Source organism: Hakea prostrata, chromosome 8 (genome assembly GCF_041222555.1).
Source record: "Hakea prostrata isolate BN-2017 chromosome 8, UWA_Hpros_2, whole genome shotgun sequence".
Taxonomy (NCBI): domain Eukaryota; kingdom Viridiplantae; phylum Streptophyta; class Magnoliopsida; order Proteales; family Proteaceae; genus Hakea; species Hakea prostrata.
The window spans coordinates 34,918,201-34,944,135 of NC_142607.1; the positions used below are offsets into that span (position 1 = coordinate 34,918,201).

Here is a 25,935-nt window from a genome sequence, read left to right on the forward strand (position 1 = left end):
TCGTAGCAATCTGCCTCCGTCGGCCATCAATGGGTGCTAAAAGCGCACACCAAGCGTCTTCAGGAGGCTTCACGCTCTGCAAGTTCATGTACCACTGTCTGTGCCCCATCAGCTTCATACGAGAAGGCTCTTTCATATAAATCATCTCCAACTTATGATGTTGTGCCACCATCTGTACAACTCATATAATATATACAATGAAAGGAATGAGTTCTGACGAATTCAGTAAGGAACAAACAATTCTCATATATATGTCAATACAATCCACAAATGCACATATGAAATGATATGGATGGTATGCAGAAATATGAATGCTACTAAGATCTAACTATGCAAGTCTCTAACAGCTGACATGCTTTAAGATATACACCAGCCCTCTTCTGGGTAGGTCTAGTCACTCTGATCCGGCAAGGACTGGTTACCTCTATAGGGATCCTGGGCAAAGGGGTAAGTCCACACCTGGCTCTCGAACCATGGCTGGGGGTTAAGTCAACACTCTCTCACCACGACCATTGGCAATGAGTACTGGTGCATGTTGGGGTTTCTAATCCAATGCAAGTCATAATGGTAACATACTATATGGAGTCCAGATACTTCCCCTATGGCACCAACCAACTCGGTTCAGTATCCTTCGCAACCTAGGAGTGAGAACCCTCACGGACTGGCTACCGCTGTTGGACTCCACTCCTTAACCCTATGGTCATCCACATATTGTTGGGGCGGATGCTCTCATGACTCCTCATGACACCCGGTCCGTTCCTTGGACGTCCATGAACCCAACCCTAACATATGCAACCCTACCATTGCATGACCAACAGTGGACCACTGAGTCTCCGCACGGACTGGTTACCACTGTAGGATGAAACAAAGTCACATCACCATTGTCACGGGTCACCCAGCTTCAATTCCCTTGCCGAAAGGGTAATAGCATGTGGGGTACCTAGCCATGCAATTCTAGACTCTCTTAAGTATGTCATCCAGTAATCATGATAGTGCTAGAGGCATCAGTGAGCATGTGTCCCATACCACAGCTCTCTGATATCTCCAACCAAGATATCCCAATGGAATACCCCTTCCATCACAACTACACTACATCACTCTTTAACATACCATGAACAGTTGTGCAATATCATAAAAGATGAAGTACATCAAGGAACACCACAAACAGCAATTGTACAATAAGATTCACATGCTTTATACAATTACATCAAGTTAAATGATCAAAGAATAGTAAATAGAACAATTGAATCATCATGTACATGTAATTGCATATAAATAAGAATGCATGTCCTTACCTATAATTCAGTAGAAGTCCTTTAAATTGCAAGCCAAACACAATTATAAAACTTTAAGTAGGAACAGAGGACACCTATATACAGGGTTACAAGAATGTATAAGAGTCAAGAGTCAAAACAAATCCAAAATCAAACCTACACAGTTACTGAAAACCAGCCGGTTGCTTGTGGCGGTTGCTTAGGTTAAGCGACCTCCACAAGCGACCGCCCCTGTTTCAGGCAGTTTTCAACTCCGAAAATTAGACTTTTGATCATCCGATTTCAATCCATTTTGGGATGATCTTAGTCCGAATTTCAATCTTAATAGGTCTAAAACAAAGGGGTGAAAAGAAACCCTAAAATTAACACAGATCAACCACCCAAATCATTCCCCTTAATTAGATCCATCCATTAACAAATGCAAGGATTCATTTCTGGACAGGATCCCATCAAGAACATTGAAAAGGGAGATACAACTATTCAATTGGGTAACCACTAACAAAATGGGATGGGTTCATATCAATTAAAGATTAAAAAGAAAAGAATAGCAGATGGAGATTCATTTCCTTAACCAGAATCACCAAGAATAGAAGGGAAAAGGTTCCAGATCACTAACAGCACTTCGCCCACCTTCCAGCACGTTTCCACTGCCGCCTAATCGCCCAAAATAGCAATCCCGAACATAATAATGCGTTAATAGGCGAGGGATGCTATTTATAATGGACAGGGGGCAAAATAGGGCATTTTCCCGCAAGCAGAACCAGGTGGTCGCTTAAGGCGGTCGCTTGGTTTAATCAACTGCCACTAGCAACCGCCCCCAAGTATATTGCTATACAAGGGTGTTTTGCTCAGGGGGTTGAAACCCAAACACAACCTAGTGCTAAACAACACATGGGGGAAGTCTTACCTTCATTCCAGACATCTCCAAACACCATTTGCCTTCTATCAGAGATCCAACTTCCCAGTAAGGCAAGTTCTTCAACAAGAGAATCCAGATCCATGGGTTCTGGATATGGATCATGGACTTCTATCTGGACACTCCACAAAATTAATCCGACTAGACCTTTGGGTTCTCGGACCTGCAATACGGATTCTGGGGTTAAAAAACGGGGGTTGTTATTGTTGAAGTATATACACTTGGGCTATTTACTGTTCACGACACTGTTCACGTGAACAGTATATGCTAGTGATGCTACCGTACTTTCTATTTCTGATGTAGGAGTCTTGCTACATAAATTTGGGAGTTTTTAGAAAGCATTGTTTCTATTTTGGTGTTAGTTTCTATTTTCAAAACTTTCTATTTTAGGAGCTAGGAAGTTACTAAAGCTGTAATTTTTTGTTTCTTTTTTCTAGAGGACAATTAGTTCTCTCATTTTGTATTAGATTCATTAGAAGCTATAAATAAAAGGGCTCAGTGATTCTAGACTTTTAAGCAAGAATCATGAGCCTCTTCTACTAGTTCTTCATCTCTCTTCTCTTCTTCTTCTTCTCTCTTTTCTTTGTTCAAGTTCAGTTGCTATTTTGATTATTTAATGCTTGTTTCCTAACATGGTATCAGAGCAAGTTTAATCAACTTAGGGACCGTTTTCTGTCTCTTGGCTGCCCAGTTTTTTTCTTCTTCTTTTTTTTTTCCCTTTTTCTTATCTAGGGCAGTCCCAACATTTGCTGTAGTAATTGTGCATGGCTGTCTTTCTTCTTTAACTTTTGAAGCACCAAGTATCTATGTATTAATACTACAAAAAGGCCCTAAGCTTTCTGGGGATATGTCTACCTATTTGATTCAACTGAGGCTGCTACTACCCTTTTTTTGTGTGCAAATCTGAAATTCAATCTGCACTATACTGATGTCTTGGGATTCCTCTTGATTCTTGCAAAGATATGCCCATAATTCGGATTGCAAGACCTAAGTATTGTCTTCCAATGTTTGTGCTATAAGTTTAGTTGCAAATCGTATATTAGTACCCCTGTTTCATTGAATATCTCTCTTCTGAAAAATTCTATTGCTACCTTCTTGCTTTACTACTATTTCTGTTGTTTATTTCAGAATCAAGTTTAGCCTTCTTTTTATCTAATACTTCTACAAAGACCTAGAGGACTATTTTTCCTTCATATCGAGATCTGTTAGAGTTTCAAATCTAGCGTGAGTTTGCTGCTATGGTCCGAGATCTCGATATTATCTGCCTCTGCAAAGAATCGTTATTGCACTCCTTCCGAGTGGATTGCTGCAATGACTACTGCAATTTTGATATTCCAAGCTGGTTCAATATATTTTTTTTCCTGATCTAATTTGCCCTGCCTAAGGGTTAGCGGTGGTCTAGAATTTCTTTTTCCCCCTTGGTGCACAAGACTTTGTCCTATGAGACGATTTTCTACTGCTTGATCAGCTTTATTGGTGAATAATACACTGCTCTATGGCTGCTACTTTTCCTTCTTGGGTTTCTTTTGTGCTCATACTTTAAGATGCTTGTCACTGGTCATCATTAATTGTCCACGTGTAATGCTACACGTGAGGGGGAGAATGGTACCTTATTCTATATCTACTCAAGATGTGTTGATGGATATTATTAATGAAGATCTTTGCCCTCAACTTATGGCATTCTACAACAATATTATTACCTATCTTTACCTATATTGCCCTTTTACCTACCTACTTGATCTGTAGTTACCCATACTACCTTACCTACTTGGTCCAGTAACCCATACTGTCTTTTACCTTACCTACTTGGTCCACAGTCCATAGTAACCCATACTGTCTTTTACCTTACCTACTTGGTCCGCAGTAACTCATATTGTCTTTTACCTTACCTACTTGGTTCACAGTAATTCATACTGTCCTTTACCTACCTACTTGGTCCGTAGTATCCCATACTACCTTACCAACTTGGTCCACAATAATCCATATTGTCTTTTACCTACCCATACTTTACCTGTTACTTGCCTTCTTGTGCATTTATATGGACATTGGAGTTGCAATTTTGAAAATTTAGCGTGGATATTTCTCCCTACTACCGGCATTATGTGAATAATACATTTTTCCTACCTACTACATGCGTTCTTGTGAAGCATTTATATGAACTTTGGAGTTACAATTTTGAAGATTTATTGTGGATATTTCTCCCTACTACCGGCATTATATGGATAGTGTCTTTGATCCTGCTATACTTATGGACTTTGTTCGTCTTCAACATCGTCGATTATTCTCAATATTGGATGGTTCTATTGACATGAAGAATTAAAGTTTTTCAAGTTGGTGTTGATTATCTCTTGGGTAAAGTTTTCTTAGTGTTTATCGACATCTGCCATTGCTACACGATACAAGATTGGTGCTACTTTTCAAGTTTATTCTTATTGTGCAAGTTGAAGTTTTCCTTGTGTACACTCTAGCTTGAGGGGGAGTGTTGAAGTATATGCACTTGGGCTATTTACTGTTCACGACACTGTTACGACACTGTTCACGTGAACAGTATATGCTAGTGATGCTACAGTACTTTCTATTTCTGATGTAGGAGTCTTGCTACATAAGTTTGGGAGTTTTTAGAAAGCATTGTTTCTATTTTGGTGTTAGTTTCTATTTTCAAAACTTTATATTTTAGGAGCTAGGAAGTTACTAAAGCTGTAATTTTTTGTTTCCTTTTTCTAGAGGACAATTAGTTCTCTCAGTTTGTATTAGATTCATTAGAAGCTATAAATAAAAGGGCTCAGTGATTCTAGACTTTTAAGCAAGAATCACGAGCCTCTTCTACTAGTTCTTCATCTCTCTTCTCTTCTTCTTCTTCTCTCTTTTCTTTGTTCAAGTTCAGCTGCTATTTTGATTATTTAATGCTTGTTTTCTAACAGTTATAATTACAGTGCTGGATGAGAGCCATGTGTGAAACCCGATTTTAAGCTAAACCAGTACGGTTTAGCTAGCCAAATCCCAAAACCATGTAAACCCACTCTCAACTCACAAAGTGATCTAGGGATTTCGTCTCTACCCGCGAGATGGGACGAAGACTCCAGCAGCAACGATTACTGATTATGACAACAACCCACAAATAGACACAATCGAAGACCTTGCAATGTAAGAAAATTAACGACATGAGCAGAGACGATTAAAACAAAATATTCAAAATGGGATGGATATAGTTGTAGAGAAAAGAAAAAATTACCATAAACAAAGATGAGAACTCAGAGATTATCAAAGCCCCATTCTTCAATAGGTTCAATCCAATGAAGGGGCAATAAGGTTTCTTTGTCGTGCAGGTCAGGATAGGTCTACCTCTTTCATTTTCAAGATTTTTTTTTTCATTTTTTTCTTTTCTTGAATAGCTAGGTTTCGATCTGTCATCTACATTCATTCCATGGGTCAAGGAAGACAAGAGCAACAGAGGATCACAATTTTCACATAAGATTTGGTGTGCGAGATACTGTCGAGACTTCCTGTTAAGTGAGACTTCCTGTTAAGTTAATATGTTAGTGGCGGTGATGATTTATACATTGTAGATTCTGGAAATGATGCTGGCGAGAGTCGACAAAGACTCCAGCAAATGAATTCGACCACTATGGTTTTGGGATATGGTTAGCTAAATAGCTTAAAATCAGGTTTTACCTTAACAGTTCATAGAAAAATACATTTGAAAAAGAACAACGGTTACGATTTTTGCATGGACACATGGCGCACATCCAACACGGCTGCTAGATGGCCGCCCAAATATGGGCCGCCGAGGATGTTAACCCCTACAAAAGGTGTTTAATTGGTTTTGCTTCTCTTGGTATAGATAATTTAATAATTATTCAATTCGGTTTGAGTTTAGAGGTTTCAAATTAACTAAATCATAATTGTGGTCTATGGTAACTAATTATCGAAAAATATAATATAATTTAACTTAATGGACAATACCAGGATACATAATTAATAATTGATAGTTAATTATACTTACCTTCTTTTGGTTTTCTCTAATGCCTCAATATCATTCTACATAACTCAATAAATTTATTTATTTTATTATTAATTTTTTGAGAGATATGGTATAGAAGGAATGATATTAAGATATTTATAGAGAATCTCGTCCAAAAAGTTGTGAACAAAGAAGTAGTTCTAGAAATGCTTATGTAGCGATAAAAATAAATCATTATTTTGACATGCACATTAATATCATGTTTAGCAAATGTCTAAATTAAGAGGTATTGGACGCTTTCTCCCTTCTTTGAAGAATTGAAAACATAAAACACTGAATTATCGGGATGTAAATAAATAAATAAATAATTATGTACTTTCCCTGAAATATAGTGTAATTTCATTTTTTGCCCATTGAAATTTTAAAATTAAATGTTTCACCTTTGTTCATAGACTATTAGAATTAAAGCTTTGTGAACAAAAAAATCATTGATGCTCAGATAAACTTATTTTTTAAAAGGATAGTTATTATTTAGTGAAAAAAAAATGCAGTCCAAAGGTTAGAAATGCACTTTTGTTGACCAAAACGCATAAACTTGTTTAATTAAATATTAATTACTTTTGTTAATTTAAGAAGAGTAAATGATTATTTTCCCCTGCACTACGATAAGCTAAAACTAATAGTTGATGAAATACTATCAATGCTCTTTTGTTTATCCATTCTTTTCCAAATGATTTTATTCAACCCTAGTCCAAAAATACTACGTGATCCCTCCCTGGAGTGTCTAGCCCGCATTATCTCGAACCAATCAAAGCATTTAGTGATTTATACAGATGGTGCATAGAAGGCGTTGACGCCGATGGTGGTCGTGCAGTTTTGTTATGGGAACTTGGAGGAAATTTTGTGGTAATCAAGTGCAAATATGGTTCTTATTTTTTATATGGCAGCAGCTATAAAGGCACAAGCATGTCGTGATGGGATCTACATGGCTAAAGCGTTAAACTTGCAGAGAATAACCATCTACTTGGATTATTCATCGATTATAACTCAGTTGAATGGGTTAGAGGTTGCAATGGATTGAGCTACATCAAGGATTATTGACCATGTGCTCTCTCTTTGTTCAGTTTTTCCTTCTATGCAATTCTGTCACTGCCGCAGGATTGATAATCGTATGACTGATTTTCTTGCCGTGGGTTGTTCCTGCTTTAGACTTTCACTTGTTTGTTAGGTGTCGCTACTTGTGTTTGTGTCTAATCCTGTTATTTGTATTGCTAGGCGGTTTCAGCCTTCTTTTTATGAATAATGAAATGCAACGTAGTTTTCGACCCCAAAGAAAATAAAAAAGAAAACTTTTAGATTAAAACTTGTAGGTTGAATAATTTATTTTCCTAACTTATAACCTTTCTGTTGGCAATGAGTCTGCCACTGTTGATCAATATCCAGTACTGAAGCTCTAAAAGATCTTGAGGGAAAACATAGGATTATTGAGCTCCTAATGAGAGCAAAATTATCAAAATGAATGGAACCAACTTGTAAAACCCAATGAAAATGATGGATATAGAAGAAAATTGAAGGAAATGAAAGGGTTAAGTTAATATCCTTTTGGAGGGTAGAATGGTCATTTTAGAATTATATTTCAATACCGATGTTGCTTTCTAACCATTTAAGTCTTTTTGAAATTCAGAACCTTCTGAAGAGATGCATGCACTTTTTTTATTTTTTTTGGGGGTTGCATGTAATTATGGTAAAGTTTTGAGAATGCATGCATTTTACCTTTTATTTTGTTAAGAACAAAAATTCTAAAATGATATGAAATTTGTTTTTTTTTTTTTTTTTTTTTTTTCCTTCAAAATCTTATCATATTCATTAGAGAAAAAAAGCTGATCATAGTTTTTTGGGTAAATATCACTTACCCCCTCTTAGCTGGACAAATAGCACTTACATCCCCTCTTATTTGGATAATATTACTTACCTCCTTCTTACCTAGCAAATATATGAAACACCTCCCTTCTATTAATTTTCTCTGTTAAATTTAATTTTATTGTTAAATATTTTTTTAGTTTAAACCCTAAGTGATATTTCTGTTTAGAAAAATATTTAACGGTAAAGCTAAATTTAACCGAGAATGTTAACAAAGGGGAGGTGTTTGATATATTTGTTAGGTAAGAGAGGAAGTAAATGATATTATCCAAGTAAGAGGGGGTGTAAGTGCTATTTATCCAACTAAGATGGGAGATAAGTGATATTTATCCTAATTTTTTCTTATTATGAGAGTAGTATTAAATCATACATCCCTCCATTAACCCGGTAGGTCCCTTTATAGCCCATAGAGACTTGAGAACTACTTTTAGAAAACATTAACCTATGTTGGAGACCATATACAAGATAAAATAGAAAACAAAATAGGCAAAAGAAAATTTATACCAAGTTTTGGGAGGAATAATTTATGAACAGTGGGTAGCGGCTCAGTTATGCATAGAAATTAAGAAAGTTTGTTTCAAATATCGTCTTTTACAGGAGCTTTTTACTGACTCAAACTTCTCAACTATGACCTTTTTATCTACTTCTAATTTTGTTACAATCATCTAGTTCTAAAAACCAAGTTTGTTCAACAAATTGTTTAACAAACTGTTTTCAATATTCTGAGCCAAAACTGTAAATGGTGGATTAGTAGAACGGTTAAAAAGCCCAACCTCCCACGGGAGGTCCTGGGTTCACACCCATCAGGCGGCACCTATATTAGTAATATTCCCCCTTCCCTATATATAAACTCTTAAAATTAAAAAAAAAAAATATATATATATATATATATATATATATATATTCTGAGACAAAACTTCGTTTCCTGCACTCCTACTGATAACCATCCAATTCAAGGCCAGAGGCCATAAATAGATAAAAGCAACTAAACCAGACTTTAATTCCATCAGAAAGTTTGCTTCGACCCAAAAGTCCCCAGCGGAAAATGCACCACATTGAGTGCTATAGATTTGGCTCTCTTCTCTCTCACTGTGACACCCAAATCGACCAACTAAATTCCATTGAATAAGCATAACGACTAGACTGAAAATCAGAAAGTCTAACGGAATAAATGATCGGTACCAAACATACCCTGACGCGGAAACGCCGGGAATGGCTTCTTGGAACAGTTGAGGTGCAGTCATTGCTGCAATGGAAAAAGCGAACTGAAGATGTAGTAGCTCCTGCTGCTCCTCAATGAAATGTTGTTATGATTATCGACTGGCTTGGTGTCTCTCTACTTCTGAACTTGTAAGCCGTTTCTATGAGGAACAATGGTTGAAATTCGTAGCGAAGAAGACGCAAAGTAGAAGGAATCCATGGCGAACGACGAGGGACTAATTTGAGTGATTCAAAACTTCAAATACTTTCTTCGCCACGCTGTCTTTTTCTTAATTATTTCCTTCTCATTTCTACATATCTACACGTGTCCTGAGATTGTGTGTCAGGCAAATTGGATTTATTTTATTGGTGGGTTGCTTGATCCAAGTCTTCACCCAACTTGCCCGTACAGTCATACACTCACACTTGTAATGGAGTGTGGAGTTTCAATCCTCTATTGTCTGGGTATAGATGTCTATGATCCTCTCATACTTCTTCACAACATATTACGTATAAAATCCACCTCTGACCGCTGATAAAATGAATCAAATGGGGCCCCAATTGACCCCCTAAACCCTCCCCTCTCGTATAAAATCCACCTCTGGATGTTGATAAAATGAATTAAATATGTGATTTCAACAGACTCCCTAAACATTTATCTCCCAATATATGGTGGAAAGGTGTGAAGGAAGCATAGACCTCTACCTTGACAGGTAGATGATTCACACTTTGGAGTGTGTACTTAATTGAGATGGATCCTAACTGTGGAAAAGCATGGTGGTGTTATAACCCTTGGGGATAAGAATCCTCTCCTACTACCTCCTCAATGCAACTCCCCCAACGTTGCATAGGCAAAAGGGAGAGTGCATTGTGCAAATCCTCTTCACCCAACTGCATATCATCCCATCCCCCACACTCACATAAGTATAATAAAACACATTTATGTTTTTTAATGGTAGATGTTCTATACGTAATTTGTTAAAGATGGACATGTGCGGATATCTTCTGCACCATAGAATGATCAACATCAAGAATTGAAATATCCAACTGGTTAAAGATAAGGGTAAACTTGTAAAAGTCATTTCCTGCTATTATTGTTTTTTCAAGTTTACATGTTGACTCCCTCGACTTATCTAATTCATTTGCATAACCTTGTTTCATGATTTGGGAAAAAACCTAGCCTTAATCCTAGGTAATACCTCTCCTTCCTCACTGGTGACGATGAACAACCAAAAATTCAAAGAGGCCCTCCACTATTTCCAACACCTACGCTCGGTCTTGGCTTCGCCCTTCTTCCTCCACCTCGTCATCACTCTCTCATGGCCATATCCAACACCATGAAGCTCTAAGGAGCCCACAACATCCCATCGCCTTATACCCTAGCAGTCTCCAAGGACTCATCCATTTGCTCCCTCCTTTTGTACTTCTCCAATCTCTCAAATTTTAATGTAACACTATTGTAGTTGGTTGAGCTCTTATTCACCTTCTAATCTCTTTCCCATCAATAGTATATGTAATTGCAAAACTAAGTCTCTCATAAATGAATAGAATGATGCATAGGAGTATGTTGAACCAAAGGATTTGGTAGACCAAGACGAGGGTGCAGGAGATGGAATAAACGGATGGGTTGCTAGAGACAAGGGCAGAACAACGCCTACGGCCAACTTTAGAACCAAAAATCATGTTTGTTTATGAGGAAAAGTTGGCCATATTATGTGAATTAATGTATCTACGGAGTTTACATAAAAAATAAATAAATAAATAAATAAAAGAAATAAAAGAGTTTACATAAAAAATAAATAAATAAAAGAAATAAAAGAGTTTCTTGGAGGGGCGTAATATAATTAGAAAACTTTTTAAACTTAAAAAGTTTAAAAATGAAAATTCTTGACTGAGGAAGCCTTTTAAACTGCCCACATTTGCTTTTTGGCAAAATATCAAGTTACCCACAATTATTTTTCTGTTAACTTTAAAATTGGGATGACCCTTTTTCCCACTGTATGAAAGGAAATATAAGTTTGTATTTTTACCAAACCTCACTTATTTTTTTTTTTTTAATTTACAAGAAAATTACATGGTTCACTCAATTCTCCTGAATTCGTTTTCCATGTCTCCCCCATTGCCCGACACCCATTAACGTTGAAAACCACCCACCATTGACTTCATAGTGCCTTTCATACTCAATCCAAGTTTCCTACCATAAACCCTAAATCCGCAATTTCTTTATTGTAGTAACCCAAAACCCTAATTTCTCAATATACTTGATGAAGCTTCAACAACTTTATATTGGGAACTATAATAGCTATGATGGCAGTATTCTGCTGAATATTGGTAACCTTTTCAATTTGGTTCAAGTAGATATGGCAAACTATGGTTTATTAGGTGAGATTCCACCAGAACTCATGAAGCTCCAAAACTTGGATATCTTGTTTCTTCAGGTTAATGGCTTCATTAGTAGACTTATGGACATCTCTCATCCCTGCATAAGAGACATGTTCTATATTTTAGGGTATGATTCTCAGTAGTAGCCTTTTTCCATAGTCTTTGCTTTCTCTCTCTTATTTTAACCTATTTTTTGTTATTGTTTTGGAAGTTTTTCCAGTTCACTTATGTTAATAAAAAGAAGTAAACAGTTTTATTTTATCTCTTATATATGTTAATAAAACAAATAAACAACTTTATCACGTTTCGAGTGATCTAATAAGTGAGTATAACATACTCTATGAGAAAGGCTAGGGATTGTTCTTTCTTTCATTTTACAGGTTTAAACCACAAAACCATGTAACACCTAGGAGAAGCTAAACTCTTTATGTAGGGATCAAATGGCATGCTTTAGTTTCACCATGTATTCACGTCTTTATCTACTATCTCATGCTTTTTTACTGTGTAATGCGTGATTATTTCATGCAAAAGACCAAGTTGTGAAGACAAATTGAATTCTATATGCTGAACTGATTTCCAACCCTTGATAATTTTAGGAATTTTATTAAGTCTATTTATTTGTAGAAATGGACTATCAATTTCCCTCTGGATGGATAACAAATGTCCGTGAATCATATCCAAAGGTTCATATAAAATTAAATAAAAAATATTATATTATTTAAATTTTACTTCAACCTTTACTGGTCGACATGCCCTCCATCCAAAGGAAAATAAAAGAGAAAACACGTGTCCTCGTTTTTTCAGGGGTAATATAGATTTTTTTTCGCACCTAAGCGGATGCCCTTATAATCCAAAGATTCCAAAGTATGAAAATAAGGACAGTTTTGTAATTATGTCATTTCGATTAGAAAACTTTTTAGAGTTACAAAGTTAATCCCCTGATAAATAAACTTCAAATCAACCAACAGACTGTTTTTTCTTTCTTTTCCCAACATTTGTGAATCCAATTCTTAAACCCAAAAAACACTTACCATCGGACCACTGATCGGATTTTAAACAAGGGAGGTTGAAAGAGAAGAAAAAGTTAAATGAAAAAATCCATGAATCAGATATAGGGTTATTTACCAAAAAAATAATAATAATAAAAATTTTTTTCTAGGGTTTCAGTGCTTTTATACGTCTTCTTTCGCTCCCTCCTTTTCGTCGCTCTCACGCTCTCACTCTCTCACTCCGATTTCTATGGTTGGATTTTGGAAGGTAGGAACCGTAGTTACTTTTGCATATTTAAATCGTTCCTTTTTATCTGGAAGCAAAGCAGAGTGTGAATCAGACGAACAATCTGATGGAATCCTATTTAGAAGCAAGACGACCAGGCGGGAGAGATCGACGTCTCCAGGTACTGCTTCTTCCTACTACTCATTCCCCCCCCCCTCCTTTTTCTTTTGTTTTAGGGTTTATTTATTATGAGAATCAACCTACCACCTCTGGTCCTGGAGTTTCCACACTTGAAGAAAAAAACCTGGGGCGTATCGCTCAAATGATCGGCCCAGTACTGGATGTAACCTTTCCTCCGGGTAAGATGCCTAATATTTGCAATGCTTTGTAGTCAATGGTCAAGATGATGTCGACCAGCAAATTTATGTGACTTGTGAGGTACAACAATTATTAGGAAATAATCGAAGCCAAGTTTTAAAGTATAGGTATGGCGTATTGTGTCGGTCAAATGATTTTAAGAGACGTATTATCCTGTATCAAGTATTGTATCGCTCTGATTAATGTATATTAGTGTAACCAATGTCGTATGTATCGGTATGTATCGGATATGTATCGTATCGGTGGGGTCAAATATGGATACGTATCGACAAGATACCACATGCTATCATGAGATACTTTAAACCTTGGCTGTAGCCATGAATGCTACAGATGGCCTGATGAGGGGAATGAAAGTGATTTACACGAGAGCTCTTCTAAGTGTTCTAGTTGGTGGAGCAACTCTGGATGAATTTTCAATGCTCTGGGAGAACTTGATAATTTAGGTCCTGTAGTACCGTATCACTTTTTAATTGCAAATATTCTGTTAATTGATGTCTTTGTTTGTATAATTGCAATAAATAATTAGGATAGTTTTCAATGCGGTTGATAATGGTGGGTAATAAAAGGAGATGCTATTTTCTTTGGAACCCATTTATGAGGAAATTCCACCTCAAGCTACTCTTCTTTCTCTATGTGAGAATTTAATGTATGGTGCACACAAAAAGAGCCCAAACTGTATTCGCAAGCTATGTTGTTGCCTTGGGAAGCTGCTTTTGCTGCCAAGAACAACTCTAATTTGGATGATAAAAATGTTGTATTGTTGGGGGCAATGATAGCAATTTCTTTTAGGCATATGTTAACATTTTGTAGACCAAGAGGTGGGGCATGGACCATCTGAGGAAAATTATATGTCATTACTTTATAGTGTAATCTTAAATTAGTTGAGTTGGTCCCTCATCCAATAGTGACAAGGTGTAACTTTCCTCCTTTAGAAGAAGACGAAGATGTTCCTCGTATATAGATGGCTCTAGTGAATATTCTATTGAAGTCTGTTTATTTGGTGGAGTGTCTTGGAGAGTTCTTAATGTCTATTAAAATGGGGGTGGTTGATGGTTTGGAAGTCCGTGTAATTGAAAAGTGCAAGATATTTAAGTTAGTTCTACAAGGTCGATGTTGGATTAAGGTGGAGGACTTGGTGATCAAATGTTATTTATTGGTAAAATTAAAGTATTGGTTTCTCTCTTTCAGCAGTTGATTGCTTCTATTAGAGAAACCACATATATTTTGGGGATGAATATTCCTCCCCACTGTTTTTGGAATATTATATGGATGGAAGGCTTGCTATGACTTGGGTGTCTTCAACTTGGAGAGTGGTACAGTCGGACAATCCTTTTTTTTGGGTTAAATAATTGTGATTGTTCAGCGCTGTTATTGCTCATTTGGTTCAAAGCAGTTTCTTGGTAGAGAAGGAAAGGGGTTTGGGAATGGCAGTTGTTGACCAGGGGTGTTGGATTTTTATCTCAAAGCTTGTCTCGTGATTAACATCATGGAGTATAGTGTAAATTTTCTGTTTCTATTAATACCCTTTATGCTAAGATGTTAATAAATCTAATGGGTAATGCTGATGAAGAGAGTTCAGATTCTTATGGGCTATGGATTAATAGATATTTCTTAAATGAGAATACCTTGGTTGAGATGATGATTTAGTATTACTATGCCGCTGGTAGAAGTTCCGTAGTTTCTTATTAATTAATCAGGGCTTTTTAGGTAAAATTTTTCATTCTCATTTTTATGCGTATTTGATATTAATTCTGAAATTTATTTTCATTTAAAAGAATGGGAAAGAACCACAAGTCTATTTATGGATTATGGACAAAAGTTCATTTTGATAATTTATGTGTGACCTCTAATGGACATATACCCCAAGCTAAGGTAATTAAGTAACTTTCCTTTTTCTTTTTGAGTGAAGCATAGTTGAAGCAAGTCCCCCTTAAATTCATTTTCCCCTTCACCCAATGCTCTCACATCCCAAAGCCCCCCATTTTTATATTTGTCATTGCCCATTTAATTCTTCTCTACCAAGTCTTTAGAGTGAAAACCGAACTTGAATCCTTCCTAAAGCACAGAACTGTGATAGTCTTGTAAAAGAAATGCTCATTGATTGTTGCTTCTTTCTGTTTCTCTGGAGACTGAATCCAATTAGAGGAGCAGGAAGTTGATCTTGATTCTAGCTTCTCATCTTCCTCTCTTCACTTCCAATTCTCTCACATCCAAAAACACCCCACTTTTATTTTCTCCATTGTCCTGTTAGCTTTTCTCTGCAACTCTTCAGCGAAAACCAGACGTCATTCTTTCCCAACTCAGAATTGTGATAACTGATAAGAGCGTAGAAGAAATGTGCTCAGATGGTTACTGGTTTCCATACATTTGGAGACTGAAATCTAAATCAGATGACATCCAAGCTGATTTGACCCTGGCTTCTCATCTCTAATATTGGTGGCTCGATTCTACATTTTCAAAAAACAAAGGAGTTCTTCTACAAAACTAGGGTTTGGGTTCTGATACTGTTAGCCATTTGGAATTTATGAAGAAGCTCTTGTTCATGTACAACCCTGTTAACGTTTTGGGTTACCTGGGAAGGATAAATGAATGGTGAATCTCTTCACCTATATAACATATTCAATTATTAAACTTATTTTTCATTCCACAATCAAGTTTTGGACAATACTTACTAAGACACTTTTCAAATTTTGGTACAAAATGATTTTCAGTGTCAGTTTCTTTTAAATGGACAAAAATGAGAATGAAGATCGATATAAAAAAAGAGCCTAAATCCTGGGCATCCTAGCCTGTAATTCTCTGTTTATTTTTGACCTAATCTAATTTTCCATCTTAAGAGATGTGGTCCATTTGGAGCTCATTGTTCAGCATTATTACTTCTCTAAATTGTGTAATTTTGATAATCAAACAGTACAAGTCTTTTCCATTAGCGTGCTATCAATTTTTTAGTTTCATCTTGGTAAAAACTTATGAAGAATTTACTAAGACTGCATTTTCTCTCTCCATTGTGTGAAATGGGCTTCTTAGTTTTGCGTGAACTGTGCTTCATATCATGGGGAAGGGATATGTTAAATGTTCATTCATAAACATATAAGTTTTAGAGCAAACTTAAAAAATGATATTAATAAACAATTCCACCTCATCCTCTTTTTTTTTCTTCTTTTTTTCAAGGATTAGTTTGATACAAGTGTTTTCATTTTACTCTTTGTCTTTGGGTGGTTTTCTTGATAGCAAGCTTTGGTTCCTCTCATTTTTTGTTTCTCTGTGAGTTGGTTTCACTTTGGGGTTTTTCTTGTGGATCTAGTAAACCACGAAGAAATTGAACCATAAGAATGCCACCAAGTGGAAGACATTCAAGCTTGAGTTCTGTTGTGATCCATTCATTTAATGTAGTTAACACTCATTTTATTACTGCAGAAAACAATCAAGCTTATTCTAATTGGTGCTCAAGAATGAGTTCATTTGGAGTGGGTAGTCTCGGCAAATTTGTTATGGTAAGTTCCTTTGTATTCTTAAATTTTCTCAATATGATTGTTTATGATTTTTTTATGATAGTTGTATATCAAGCCATACATATTCATGAAGATACTATGCTCTCTTGTATTATAAAAAGGTTTAGATTAGTCCCATCATATGTGTACCATATAAAAAACTCCTTCATATAAATAAAGGGTATAATAAACGATATTATACACCTAGGTGGTTTTGATGATTCTCAAAATGTAATCCTCAAGAATCACGATCTCATTAAGAAGATTGTTTGGTTTCGACAAATCAGATTCATTCTTCCTTGTCACTATCATCGATCTCCTGAACCTCCACATCCTCCTCCTCACCTCCTCTTCATCAATTTCCCCATTTCTCCATTCTTGGTTTAAAAGCAATGAGTGGTCGAGATTGAACACGTTTTGACCATCCAACGGTCATAGGACCGTCCTGCGCATTAAATGCGGACTGAAGCAAAATCAATCTGAAGGAGGTTATTGGAGACGTGGTCGCTCACATGGAGGAAGTTGTGGAGCATATGGAGGGACTTGAGGATGTCGATCCAGAGAGGACTGTGACACCAGAGGTAATGCATTATGCTTTGGATCAGCATTAGCAAGCATTAGGTAGGACATTAGAGGATTCATATAGGCTATATTGAAAGGGGGGGGGGGTTCATACATTCTATTGATACGGACGATATTCTGTTGATATTGTAGGATGATACTGGTTTTGATGACAATACAATAGACCCAAAAAGAAAGAAAGACAATACAGTAGGCCAAAACATACAATAACTCATTTTTTTCCTCTTCTTTTTTGGGGTAAACTACAATAACTCACTTTGATCAACCCAAAAGATGATCTTGGGTATTGATTTGCCACTTCCTATAGTTGGGGGTTGGGGATAAATTATAAGGTTTGAAGGTCATTTTCATATTTATCTACATTCTTTAACCTACCGCTAAGAGTCTATCAATTTTGATAGTATTAATATTTAATAACTGATAACTAAGAATCATTTTCTTCTTTTGTTAGAGAAATGAAGAATCATTTTTTTTGGGTAGAAAAGTGAAGAATCATTAATAGATATGATAGTCTTGAGGAGAGAGACATTTATTTCTGGTTTGCTCGTTACATGGTTAACTATTTGTGTACTGGTAGGACAACTATAAATTTATTTCCTGATTAATCAATAAGGGTAGTAATGTAATTCATTATAAAATGTAAATAAGTAATATAAAACCCTTTCTAGTTTTCTCTTTCTTTTTTCCTCTTTCCTTACACCTCACACCATAAAGGGACTTCCTTCTTCAAGGAAGAATGCTAAACTCACTAGTTCCTTTAGCTCTACTAGCAGTAAATCTATTTGCAGAGACAGAAACTTAAGAGCTAATTAAACATATCTTCTAAATTTGATTGTCTAACCAGGAGTTTTTTCAAGTTAATTCTTATTTGATTTTGAATTATGATTCCTGTAGAAAGTGATGAAGATGACACTATATCACCAAGGAAGAATGCTACTCACCGGTTCCTCTAGCTTTACTAGCGGTAAATTTATTTGCAGAGACAGAAACTCAAGAGCTAATTAAACATATCTTCTAAGTTTGATTGTCTAGCCAGGATTTTTTTCAAGTTAATTCTTATTTGATTTTGAATTCTGATTCCGGTAGAAAGTGATGACGATGACACTCCACCACCATGGAAGAATGCTAAAATCACCAGTTCCTCATACTTCGATAAGGGTAAATCTATTTGCGGTGGCAGCAACTCAAGGGGTAGATATATCTTCTGAATTTGATTGTTTAACTTGCTAGGACTTAAGTTATTCTGATTTACTTGCATTTAATGGAATCATATATGATCTGCAAACACTGGCAAGAAGGTCATCAATCTAAAGAAGTCCTATCCCACATATTTTATATTAGGGAGAAGACCAGTAACCATAGCCGAGAAAGAAAAAGTTTATGGACTGGCTAAAAGATTCCCAGCAAGCAACCCCAGTTTCATTGTTGCCATGTTGCCAACCCATGTTTGCAAAAGCAGCTTCTTGGTAATTCCTGCCATTTCCTTCATTAATTGGATGATTTTGGCTTCTCATTCTCTCTCTTAACCTCTTTTAATGGCTTCTTCTTCTCTCTCATAACCACTCCACTTCTTCTCTCTCCTCCTTAACTCCTCTTCTCTATTCTCTCAACTCACCTCACGCATATACCACTTTTGCTAAAGGCTGTGCCTAGTTGGTTTCTAGAGCAAAGAAAAATGGAAAAGAAAAACTGAATCATATGAACAAGGAAAAAATAATTAAGAATCCATCTAAATGCAGACACTGATATGCGCAATTGTCCAGATGAATATATCAATAGTCATGAAGTAATTGTGTTATTTAGACGGTGCTTTGTCTTTGTAACTGAACCACACCATCTCTGTTTCGGTTCAACTGATGTTTCCTGTCATGGCTACTTTGTCAAAAGAAAAATGATAATTTCCATTCTTAGTCAGTCTACCTATTTGCATTTCAACTTGCTAGTTGGCAAGACAATAAAATTGTCTTAGATATTTGGCTTTTTTTTTTTTTTGTAAAGTTAGCCAAAAATGTTCTGTTTGTAAAATAATTGCTTTGTAGAGTCTCCATAGTTTTTACCATTTCATTATTTGTCCTAGAGTGATAAAGATCACACATCATGTACTTCATTGTTCTATTTATCTTAATATCTTTTGGTTTTAAGCTTGATCTCCTTAACTTCCAACTTGTTAAGAGAATCATACTTTGTTTCATTTACCAAAACAAACTACAAACAAACACATTTTTGGCGACACTTCTTTTTGTAAGCGTCGCCATATATGCCTTTTTGCCGATGGTTTTTCCATAACCGTTGCCGAATATAATATTCCCCGACGGTTGTGCTTAAACCGTCGGAAAATAAAGAATGTTCAGCGATGGTTCACACCAAACCGTCGCCAAATAACTATTATTAAAAGAAGCTATTTTTGGCGACACCCATGTTTGTAACCATCGTCATATAGTCATTTTCCTCAACGGGTTACAAAAAATCATTGCCAAATAATGTTTTCGGCGATGGTTTATAATAAAGCGTTATAAACACTTGGTGCATCGATTATAATATTTTCGGCGACGGTTTGTGGGCCACCGTCGCCAAATAAAGTATGTTCGGCGACGCTTTATTGAAGACTGTCGCCAAATATAAAATTTCCGGCGATGGCTGTCAAGAAGCCGTTGCCAAATACAATATTTTCGGCGACTCTATTGGAAATTGTCGCCGAATAACATTTTCAGCGACAGTTCTTAGCAACCGTCGCCAAATACAATATTTTCGGCGACTCTTTATTTAGAAGCGTCGCCGAATATCCAATAGAATACCCCAGCGCTCCCAATCTTTTCATTCTCCCGCTTTCATTTCCCGATCGCTCTCTTTGTGTGCCTCTCACTCACGCTCTCTGCCTTCGGCTCTCTATAAACAAACAATAAGCTATAAAGGTTGAAAAATGAGTCAAGAGCAAAGTGACTTTAGCGGTCCAGGTTTGTCAATTATATCATTACTATTTAAATTTCATATCAAACATGTATATATGTGTTTTAATCATATATTAATTCCTTTCTTGTGTTTTAACTTTTACAGTTGTTATAGGTAAACGCAGAAGGGGAAGAACATTGGCTCCTGACATTCTAAATATGTCAGATGGGGAGTAAATCCATCTTGATGTTAATCCATTTGGCCAAGCTTGCAGTGAACTTACAAAGAAGTTATCTACATGGATTAGTCTAATATCTAGAAATACTTCTTTGTTACCTCTCATATACCCCAGTTGGCGGTTAGTACCAGAACCATACAAAGAAGATGCATATGCTAGAGTAAAGGTATTCTTTTTATAGAAAACTATTATTTTGTATGGGTTATGTGCATAATAATATACTTATCCTAATTAGCTTTTTGTATTGATGCCATATTATTGCAGCAAAAATTTGATATAGATAATCTAGTAAGAGTTGGATTCTTGAAAAGCTCTGTAGTCGTTGGAGAGATTACAAGTCACAATTGATAACCGACTATTATACTTGTTATGAAATAGATTCAAAGCGTTGGACAAGCATTGATTTACAACTTATGCCTAAGGAAGATTGGGAAATAAATAATGTTCAAGATGTGGGGTGATGAAAAACATCAAGTAAGAATTCTATTTTTCATTGTATTGAATGTTAATTTTAGAAGTTCTTTACTTGTTTTAATCTCATAAAATTTAAATATAGGAAATCTACTTGAAGAATTCTAATAACAAGTTAGCAAATTATGCGTCATACGATGGGGAATACAACTTTTGCAGTGATACGTGAAAGGAAGGTATGTGTATATGTTTTAAATTTATAGTTGTTTAATATTAATCATTTATTTTTCATAAATTCATATTTATTTATATTTGACTTATATTTTTTTTTAAAAAAAGAGCATCCGAACGTTTATCTCCTACTCGCATTGACATGCTTGACATCACACATAAGTCAAAGAAAACCGGAAGATATGTTGATCTCGCATCGGAGAAGCTTATGGTTTGCATTTTAACTTATGTATCCAATAGTGGTGATAAAATCTTTCTCTTAAAACTCCCATCACTCATTGTTATTGTTTTATATAACTTGCAGGAGAAAGTTCAAGATGAATTGAGTCAGCAAAGTGAAGAAAACCAACAAAGCATTGAGGTGCGGAAAGAAATCTTTGAAATTGCTGCTAAGAAGTTGCTAAATCCTATACTCGCGGAAAAGCGCGATTGTGGGGTGCTGGAGTAATGCTAAAAAATTGTGGGGCAAAGAGGTTATGCGTGAGGAACGTAATGCATCTCAATTTGAAGACTTAAGATCGGAAAATAAGAATTTGAAAGATATTGTGTCGAAACTAGGAGAGGAGATATCTCAATGGAAGCACAAAGTAGCAGAGCAAGGAGAAACCATAAACACAATACAATCTGAGCTACGAGTAATGGGACATTATTTCAGGTCAATACAGTCCACACAATCTACACAGTCTACACAACCTCCAGATTCTATTGAGCCATAGGTATATTATCGATTTAAACCATAAACACTATAAAACAATTTTTTCATCACAATTTCTTGATGGTTGTCTTAAATTATAATTGTCATTTTTAATATCTTCAATCTGTAATGAATCTTAATTTATGGATTTCATGGATTCTATGATGGATGATATTTTTGAATTACAGCTGTTTACATTTCTTTTCACCCCAAACCCCTAACCCCTAAACATTTCTACTGAAACTTTTGAATTATCTGTTTTCTGTTCTGTAGTTTAAAATGATTGTTCTTAATGCTTCATATGATCACTGCATAAGTCCATATTGAACACACTGTTCATCATGTCCTTGACTCCTAATCCACCTCATTGTCGTCCAATACCAATATGCTTTGAATTGTTTGCAGCCAAACGTACAGACAAAACCCTCAAAAAGAAGGCTCCTAATCTGAACAATTTTGGGGTTTGCTCGGAGGTAAATCTGAGTACTCTAGCCAGAAGATTGCAAGAGATGCTGAAAGTGATCCTCATTTATTCTCTTGCAGTTTCTCGATAGGTATAAGGAGTTTATGTTACTTTCCTTTTCTATCCAGTGCTTTTACTATATCTTATGTTCCTTGTATGACTGATATACTTTATGTTATCTGAAACACAGTGTGCCAAACTGCTCCTTGGGCTGCAGGTGTCTTGAAGGTGCGTATTTTTCAGTTCTTTTCACCCATTTTGCTAAGCAAATATGAGAAATTAGAATTTTGCTTTCTGTTCAACAGATCAGAGTGGGTTGACACTCTTTGCCTATAAACTTATTTGTCAAGAATAAAATATTTCCTGTTATATTATTGACCGGTTCATGCATGGTAGAAAGGATATGGATATTAAGAAAAGCAAAATTTTAGAAGAATATTATCAAATGAACTTGAAAGATAGTAAAATTAAGCTGATTAGGGAACTAGGAACAGAGTAAGTTTAATTGTCATCAGTTTTGATGAATCACTAGAACAATGTAAACTTCCATTAAAAGATATTTTGTGGCATGCTGGCACTATGTGGCTTTTTTTGGTTCTTAGGTTTTAATCAATTTTGTCTTGGGATCAATTAAATTCAGTTGCATTTTGTGGTGGTTGAGTCATTGGGTTTCTATAAAGATTAAAATTTGTACTCTGTTATCAGCAACATTTCACTCATGATGACAGGATGCTTTGATGACAGAAAGACATTGTGTACCCTCCTCACACAGCAACAGCATGCTCTGTCTCTCATACCCTCCTCAACACTCCTTTTTCACTGCCCTCCCGCTTTGTTTCCTAGCCAGTTCGTCAAAGGTTCACCTTTGTCAAGGCCATACTTGCATTGCTATAGCTCTTCTTCTTCTGCCCTAGATAATTCAGTTGACAGCACTGGACCTCTCGATTCTCACCCCTGGCCTGAGTGGACCACCTTCCTTGGTCGGTTGAAGAGTAAAGGATATTTCGATGAGGTGGTGGTCTCTTCTCCTGCCAGGGACGGTGAAGGCGAGGGTGGCAACATTGCTTCTGCTAATTTGGGTGGGGATTCTCCTATTGCGGGTACCTACTCCAAAGACTTGAATATCTTGAAGAACGCTTGTCTCAGCATTGCGGGTGAGTGGTTCGACATTTCAAGTATGGTTTTACTATTTTCTGTTTTTCCGAACTAATTCCATCCTCTACTTGACTAGGGAATATATGTAGTGCTTTTCCTGTTTAAGCTGTCAACTTGAGTATTTACTTGGTTCTGTGGCTCTCTTATTTACTTTACTTGAACGTGTAACTTTAAGCAAAAAATCCAGATGATCTTTCCATTGGGTTTGCTTCAACTGTTTTGTAGTTTCTTATGATCCTCGTGGTACTTAGCCAGTTAATCCTTCTACATTACAAGACGACAATGAAATGTATAAACAACAATAGGTAAGGAACATGAACCTACACTATTTTCCAATATTTGGTTTGATGAGTATTCCAAGCTCAGGAAACATATGGATGGGAACAAATACTGTCAAAGATATTAAGAAGAATAATAGGTGGGTGGGGAAAATTATGAGGATTCAATTAGTTGATTATGATAGACTTAAAAAGAAAAGGAGTTGGAACTCAATTTGATACTAGAATAAAGGGGCTAAATGAGTTACATAGATACCAGGTCTTGGGCCTTAGTTCTTTGCTTTTTCCAGGTCAAACATCCATAAAAAAAAGAGAGTTTCCTTACATTACTCAGATTAGATAACAGTTCTTACTATCGTTTTTAAATTCTGCTATTGATTGTAAATTCTGAGTAGAGATCTTTTCTCTTGCGTTATTACTTCGTACTGTAATTTTTAAACTTGTTCCTGAGGTTCTATACAGTTACTATGTTCTTTGTATCTCCAGACATGTTTGGGCTCATATACCTGCTGTGTTTCACGACTTCTCAGAGACTTGAATAAATTTTCCAGCACTTGGACAGTTTGCTACAAATAGGCACAATAAATATATAACGAGTCATACTCAGAAAAAGAGCATGAATGGCTGAGATTTCTGAAAAGTATGTATGTGTTATTAGTTATTGAACCCTCAATGCTTTCTGTAACAGATCATTGTTTAATGAGGACATTCAAACTGTTGTTGAGCGTGCTGGGTGTCCTGTGTTTCGGAAAGCCGTCAATTCAGCAAAAAGATTGAGAGCATCTGTAAGGCTTGATGAAGGAGATGTACGTTCTTTCCTTTTCTCTGTTTGAAATTGTCGGTTACAAATTTCTGGCATATCTAGTTCAATATTGGGGAATATTCGTTAATTTCTTCCATCATAGGCCTCTTTATTTATAATAGTTTTAAACACATAGAAAATCCCTTTACTGCCTCTGATTAGTGGTGGCAGGCTAACATTAATTAGCCCTAAAACACTCAAGAATCCAAGGACCAAGAGGCCCTTGTGATCAGGTTATTACTGCAAAACCGCTATGCGGATTTTACTAGCTTCAAATAGGAAAGTTGCTCAAGCCTACACAATAAAATTCTCATCTAGTTTTACCATAGTATTAGTTCATTTGGTAGCTTATGGTGCCTATAAAAGATATGAAGGGGTCCACATGTCTTCAATAGAATTATTTTCAGAGTAATTAGCTTCATTTATTGTGAAATATGATGCAATTACATTTGGTTAGAAAGCTGGTTCCAGAACCATGAACAAGAGCATCTATAACCCAGAATTTGTACATTATTGGTGTCTCATTTGCATTTAATCATTATAGGTTCTTATACTGGTTCTTCTGCCCACAAGTCCAAACTAAGTCTTTTTCCCCCATCTGGTATATCCATTAGTACAGTACTTAAGGTTGTGTATCATGCTACAACTTGATTAGCTTTGACCTGGAGGAAAGACACGTCTCTTTAATAGGAGTAGGATTTCAAACACAAACCCATATATGTGGAATAGAGCTGAATCAGAAGTATAAAGCATGACACTGTTTTTCCCCTTGCATATGTTTTCATGTAAATGGAGCGGTTATGTTTTTTGTGAACACACATTTTTGTATTGCAGTGCTCTATGTTTTTTTGTGGTCAAAGCATTGCCCTATGTTTAGGTATGAGAAACATGTCAGGATATGCTTCTCAGAAAGCCAATGCTGATGTAGGGAGAGAATAAAAGGCTGCCTTAGGATATGGATTGATCTGCAGTAAGAGTGATGAGCTTAACTTATGAATATGGATTTGCCTAGATGCATATTAACACATGTAGTGATCATGATTCTATACGGAATCATCTGATTTTTCCTTGTGTGTTTCAGGTATGGAAAATGAATCCAATTTGCTTATCTAGAAACTTGAGTTGATGTAGAAGTGAATGAGAAAGCTGATTTGTCAAGCATCCAAGTTTGTGGAAGCACTTAGCACTGGCATCAGCCTTTACAGGAATATGTTGATATAATAAGAAACATCAGTCATTTTCAAAGCAAGTTTTGTAAAAATACAATATTTTTCTTTCCTCCCTTTGTTGTAGTAATATGTTATATATCCTTGTTCATTTGGAATTACTGGTGTTTCATGTACTTTATAGGTCAATTTTAACAACTTTTCATTGTATTATATAATGATTGATTATATATATATATATATATATATATATTATTTTGAAATAGTGCATACATATTAGGATTTTGAT

At 35.9% G+C, this 25,935-nt stretch overlaps 2 long non-coding RNA genes across 4 annotated transcripts; both read left to right on the forward strand.

The window, feature by feature from the left end:
* Positions 1–12,839: 12,839 nt before the first annotated feature.
* LOC149007653 (uncharacterized) lies at positions 12,840–21,094 on the forward strand. Of its 2 annotated transcripts, none has more exons than XR_016175220.1 (5): positions 12,840–13,049; positions 16,664–16,740; positions 20,374–20,612; positions 20,711–20,920; positions 21,003–21,094. It is a non-coding gene; the product is annotated as an uncharacterized LOC149007653 (long non-coding RNA). The 2 variants fall into 2 exon arrangements; XR_016175221.1 differs by having other exon boundaries at positions 20,825–20,920.
* Positions 21,095–21,546: 452 nt separating this feature from the next.
* Positions 21,547–25,824, forward strand: LOC149007654 (uncharacterized). Of its 2 annotated transcripts, none has more exons than XR_016175296.1 (6): positions 21,547–21,804; positions 22,188–22,336; positions 22,436–22,473; positions 22,974–23,399; positions 24,367–24,484; positions 25,562–25,824. It is a non-coding gene; the product is annotated as an uncharacterized LOC149007654 (long non-coding RNA). The 2 variants fall into 2 exon arrangements; XR_016175297.1 differs by having other exon boundaries at positions 22,990–23,399.
* The last annotated feature ends 111 nt before the right edge of the window (positions 25,825–25,935 follow it).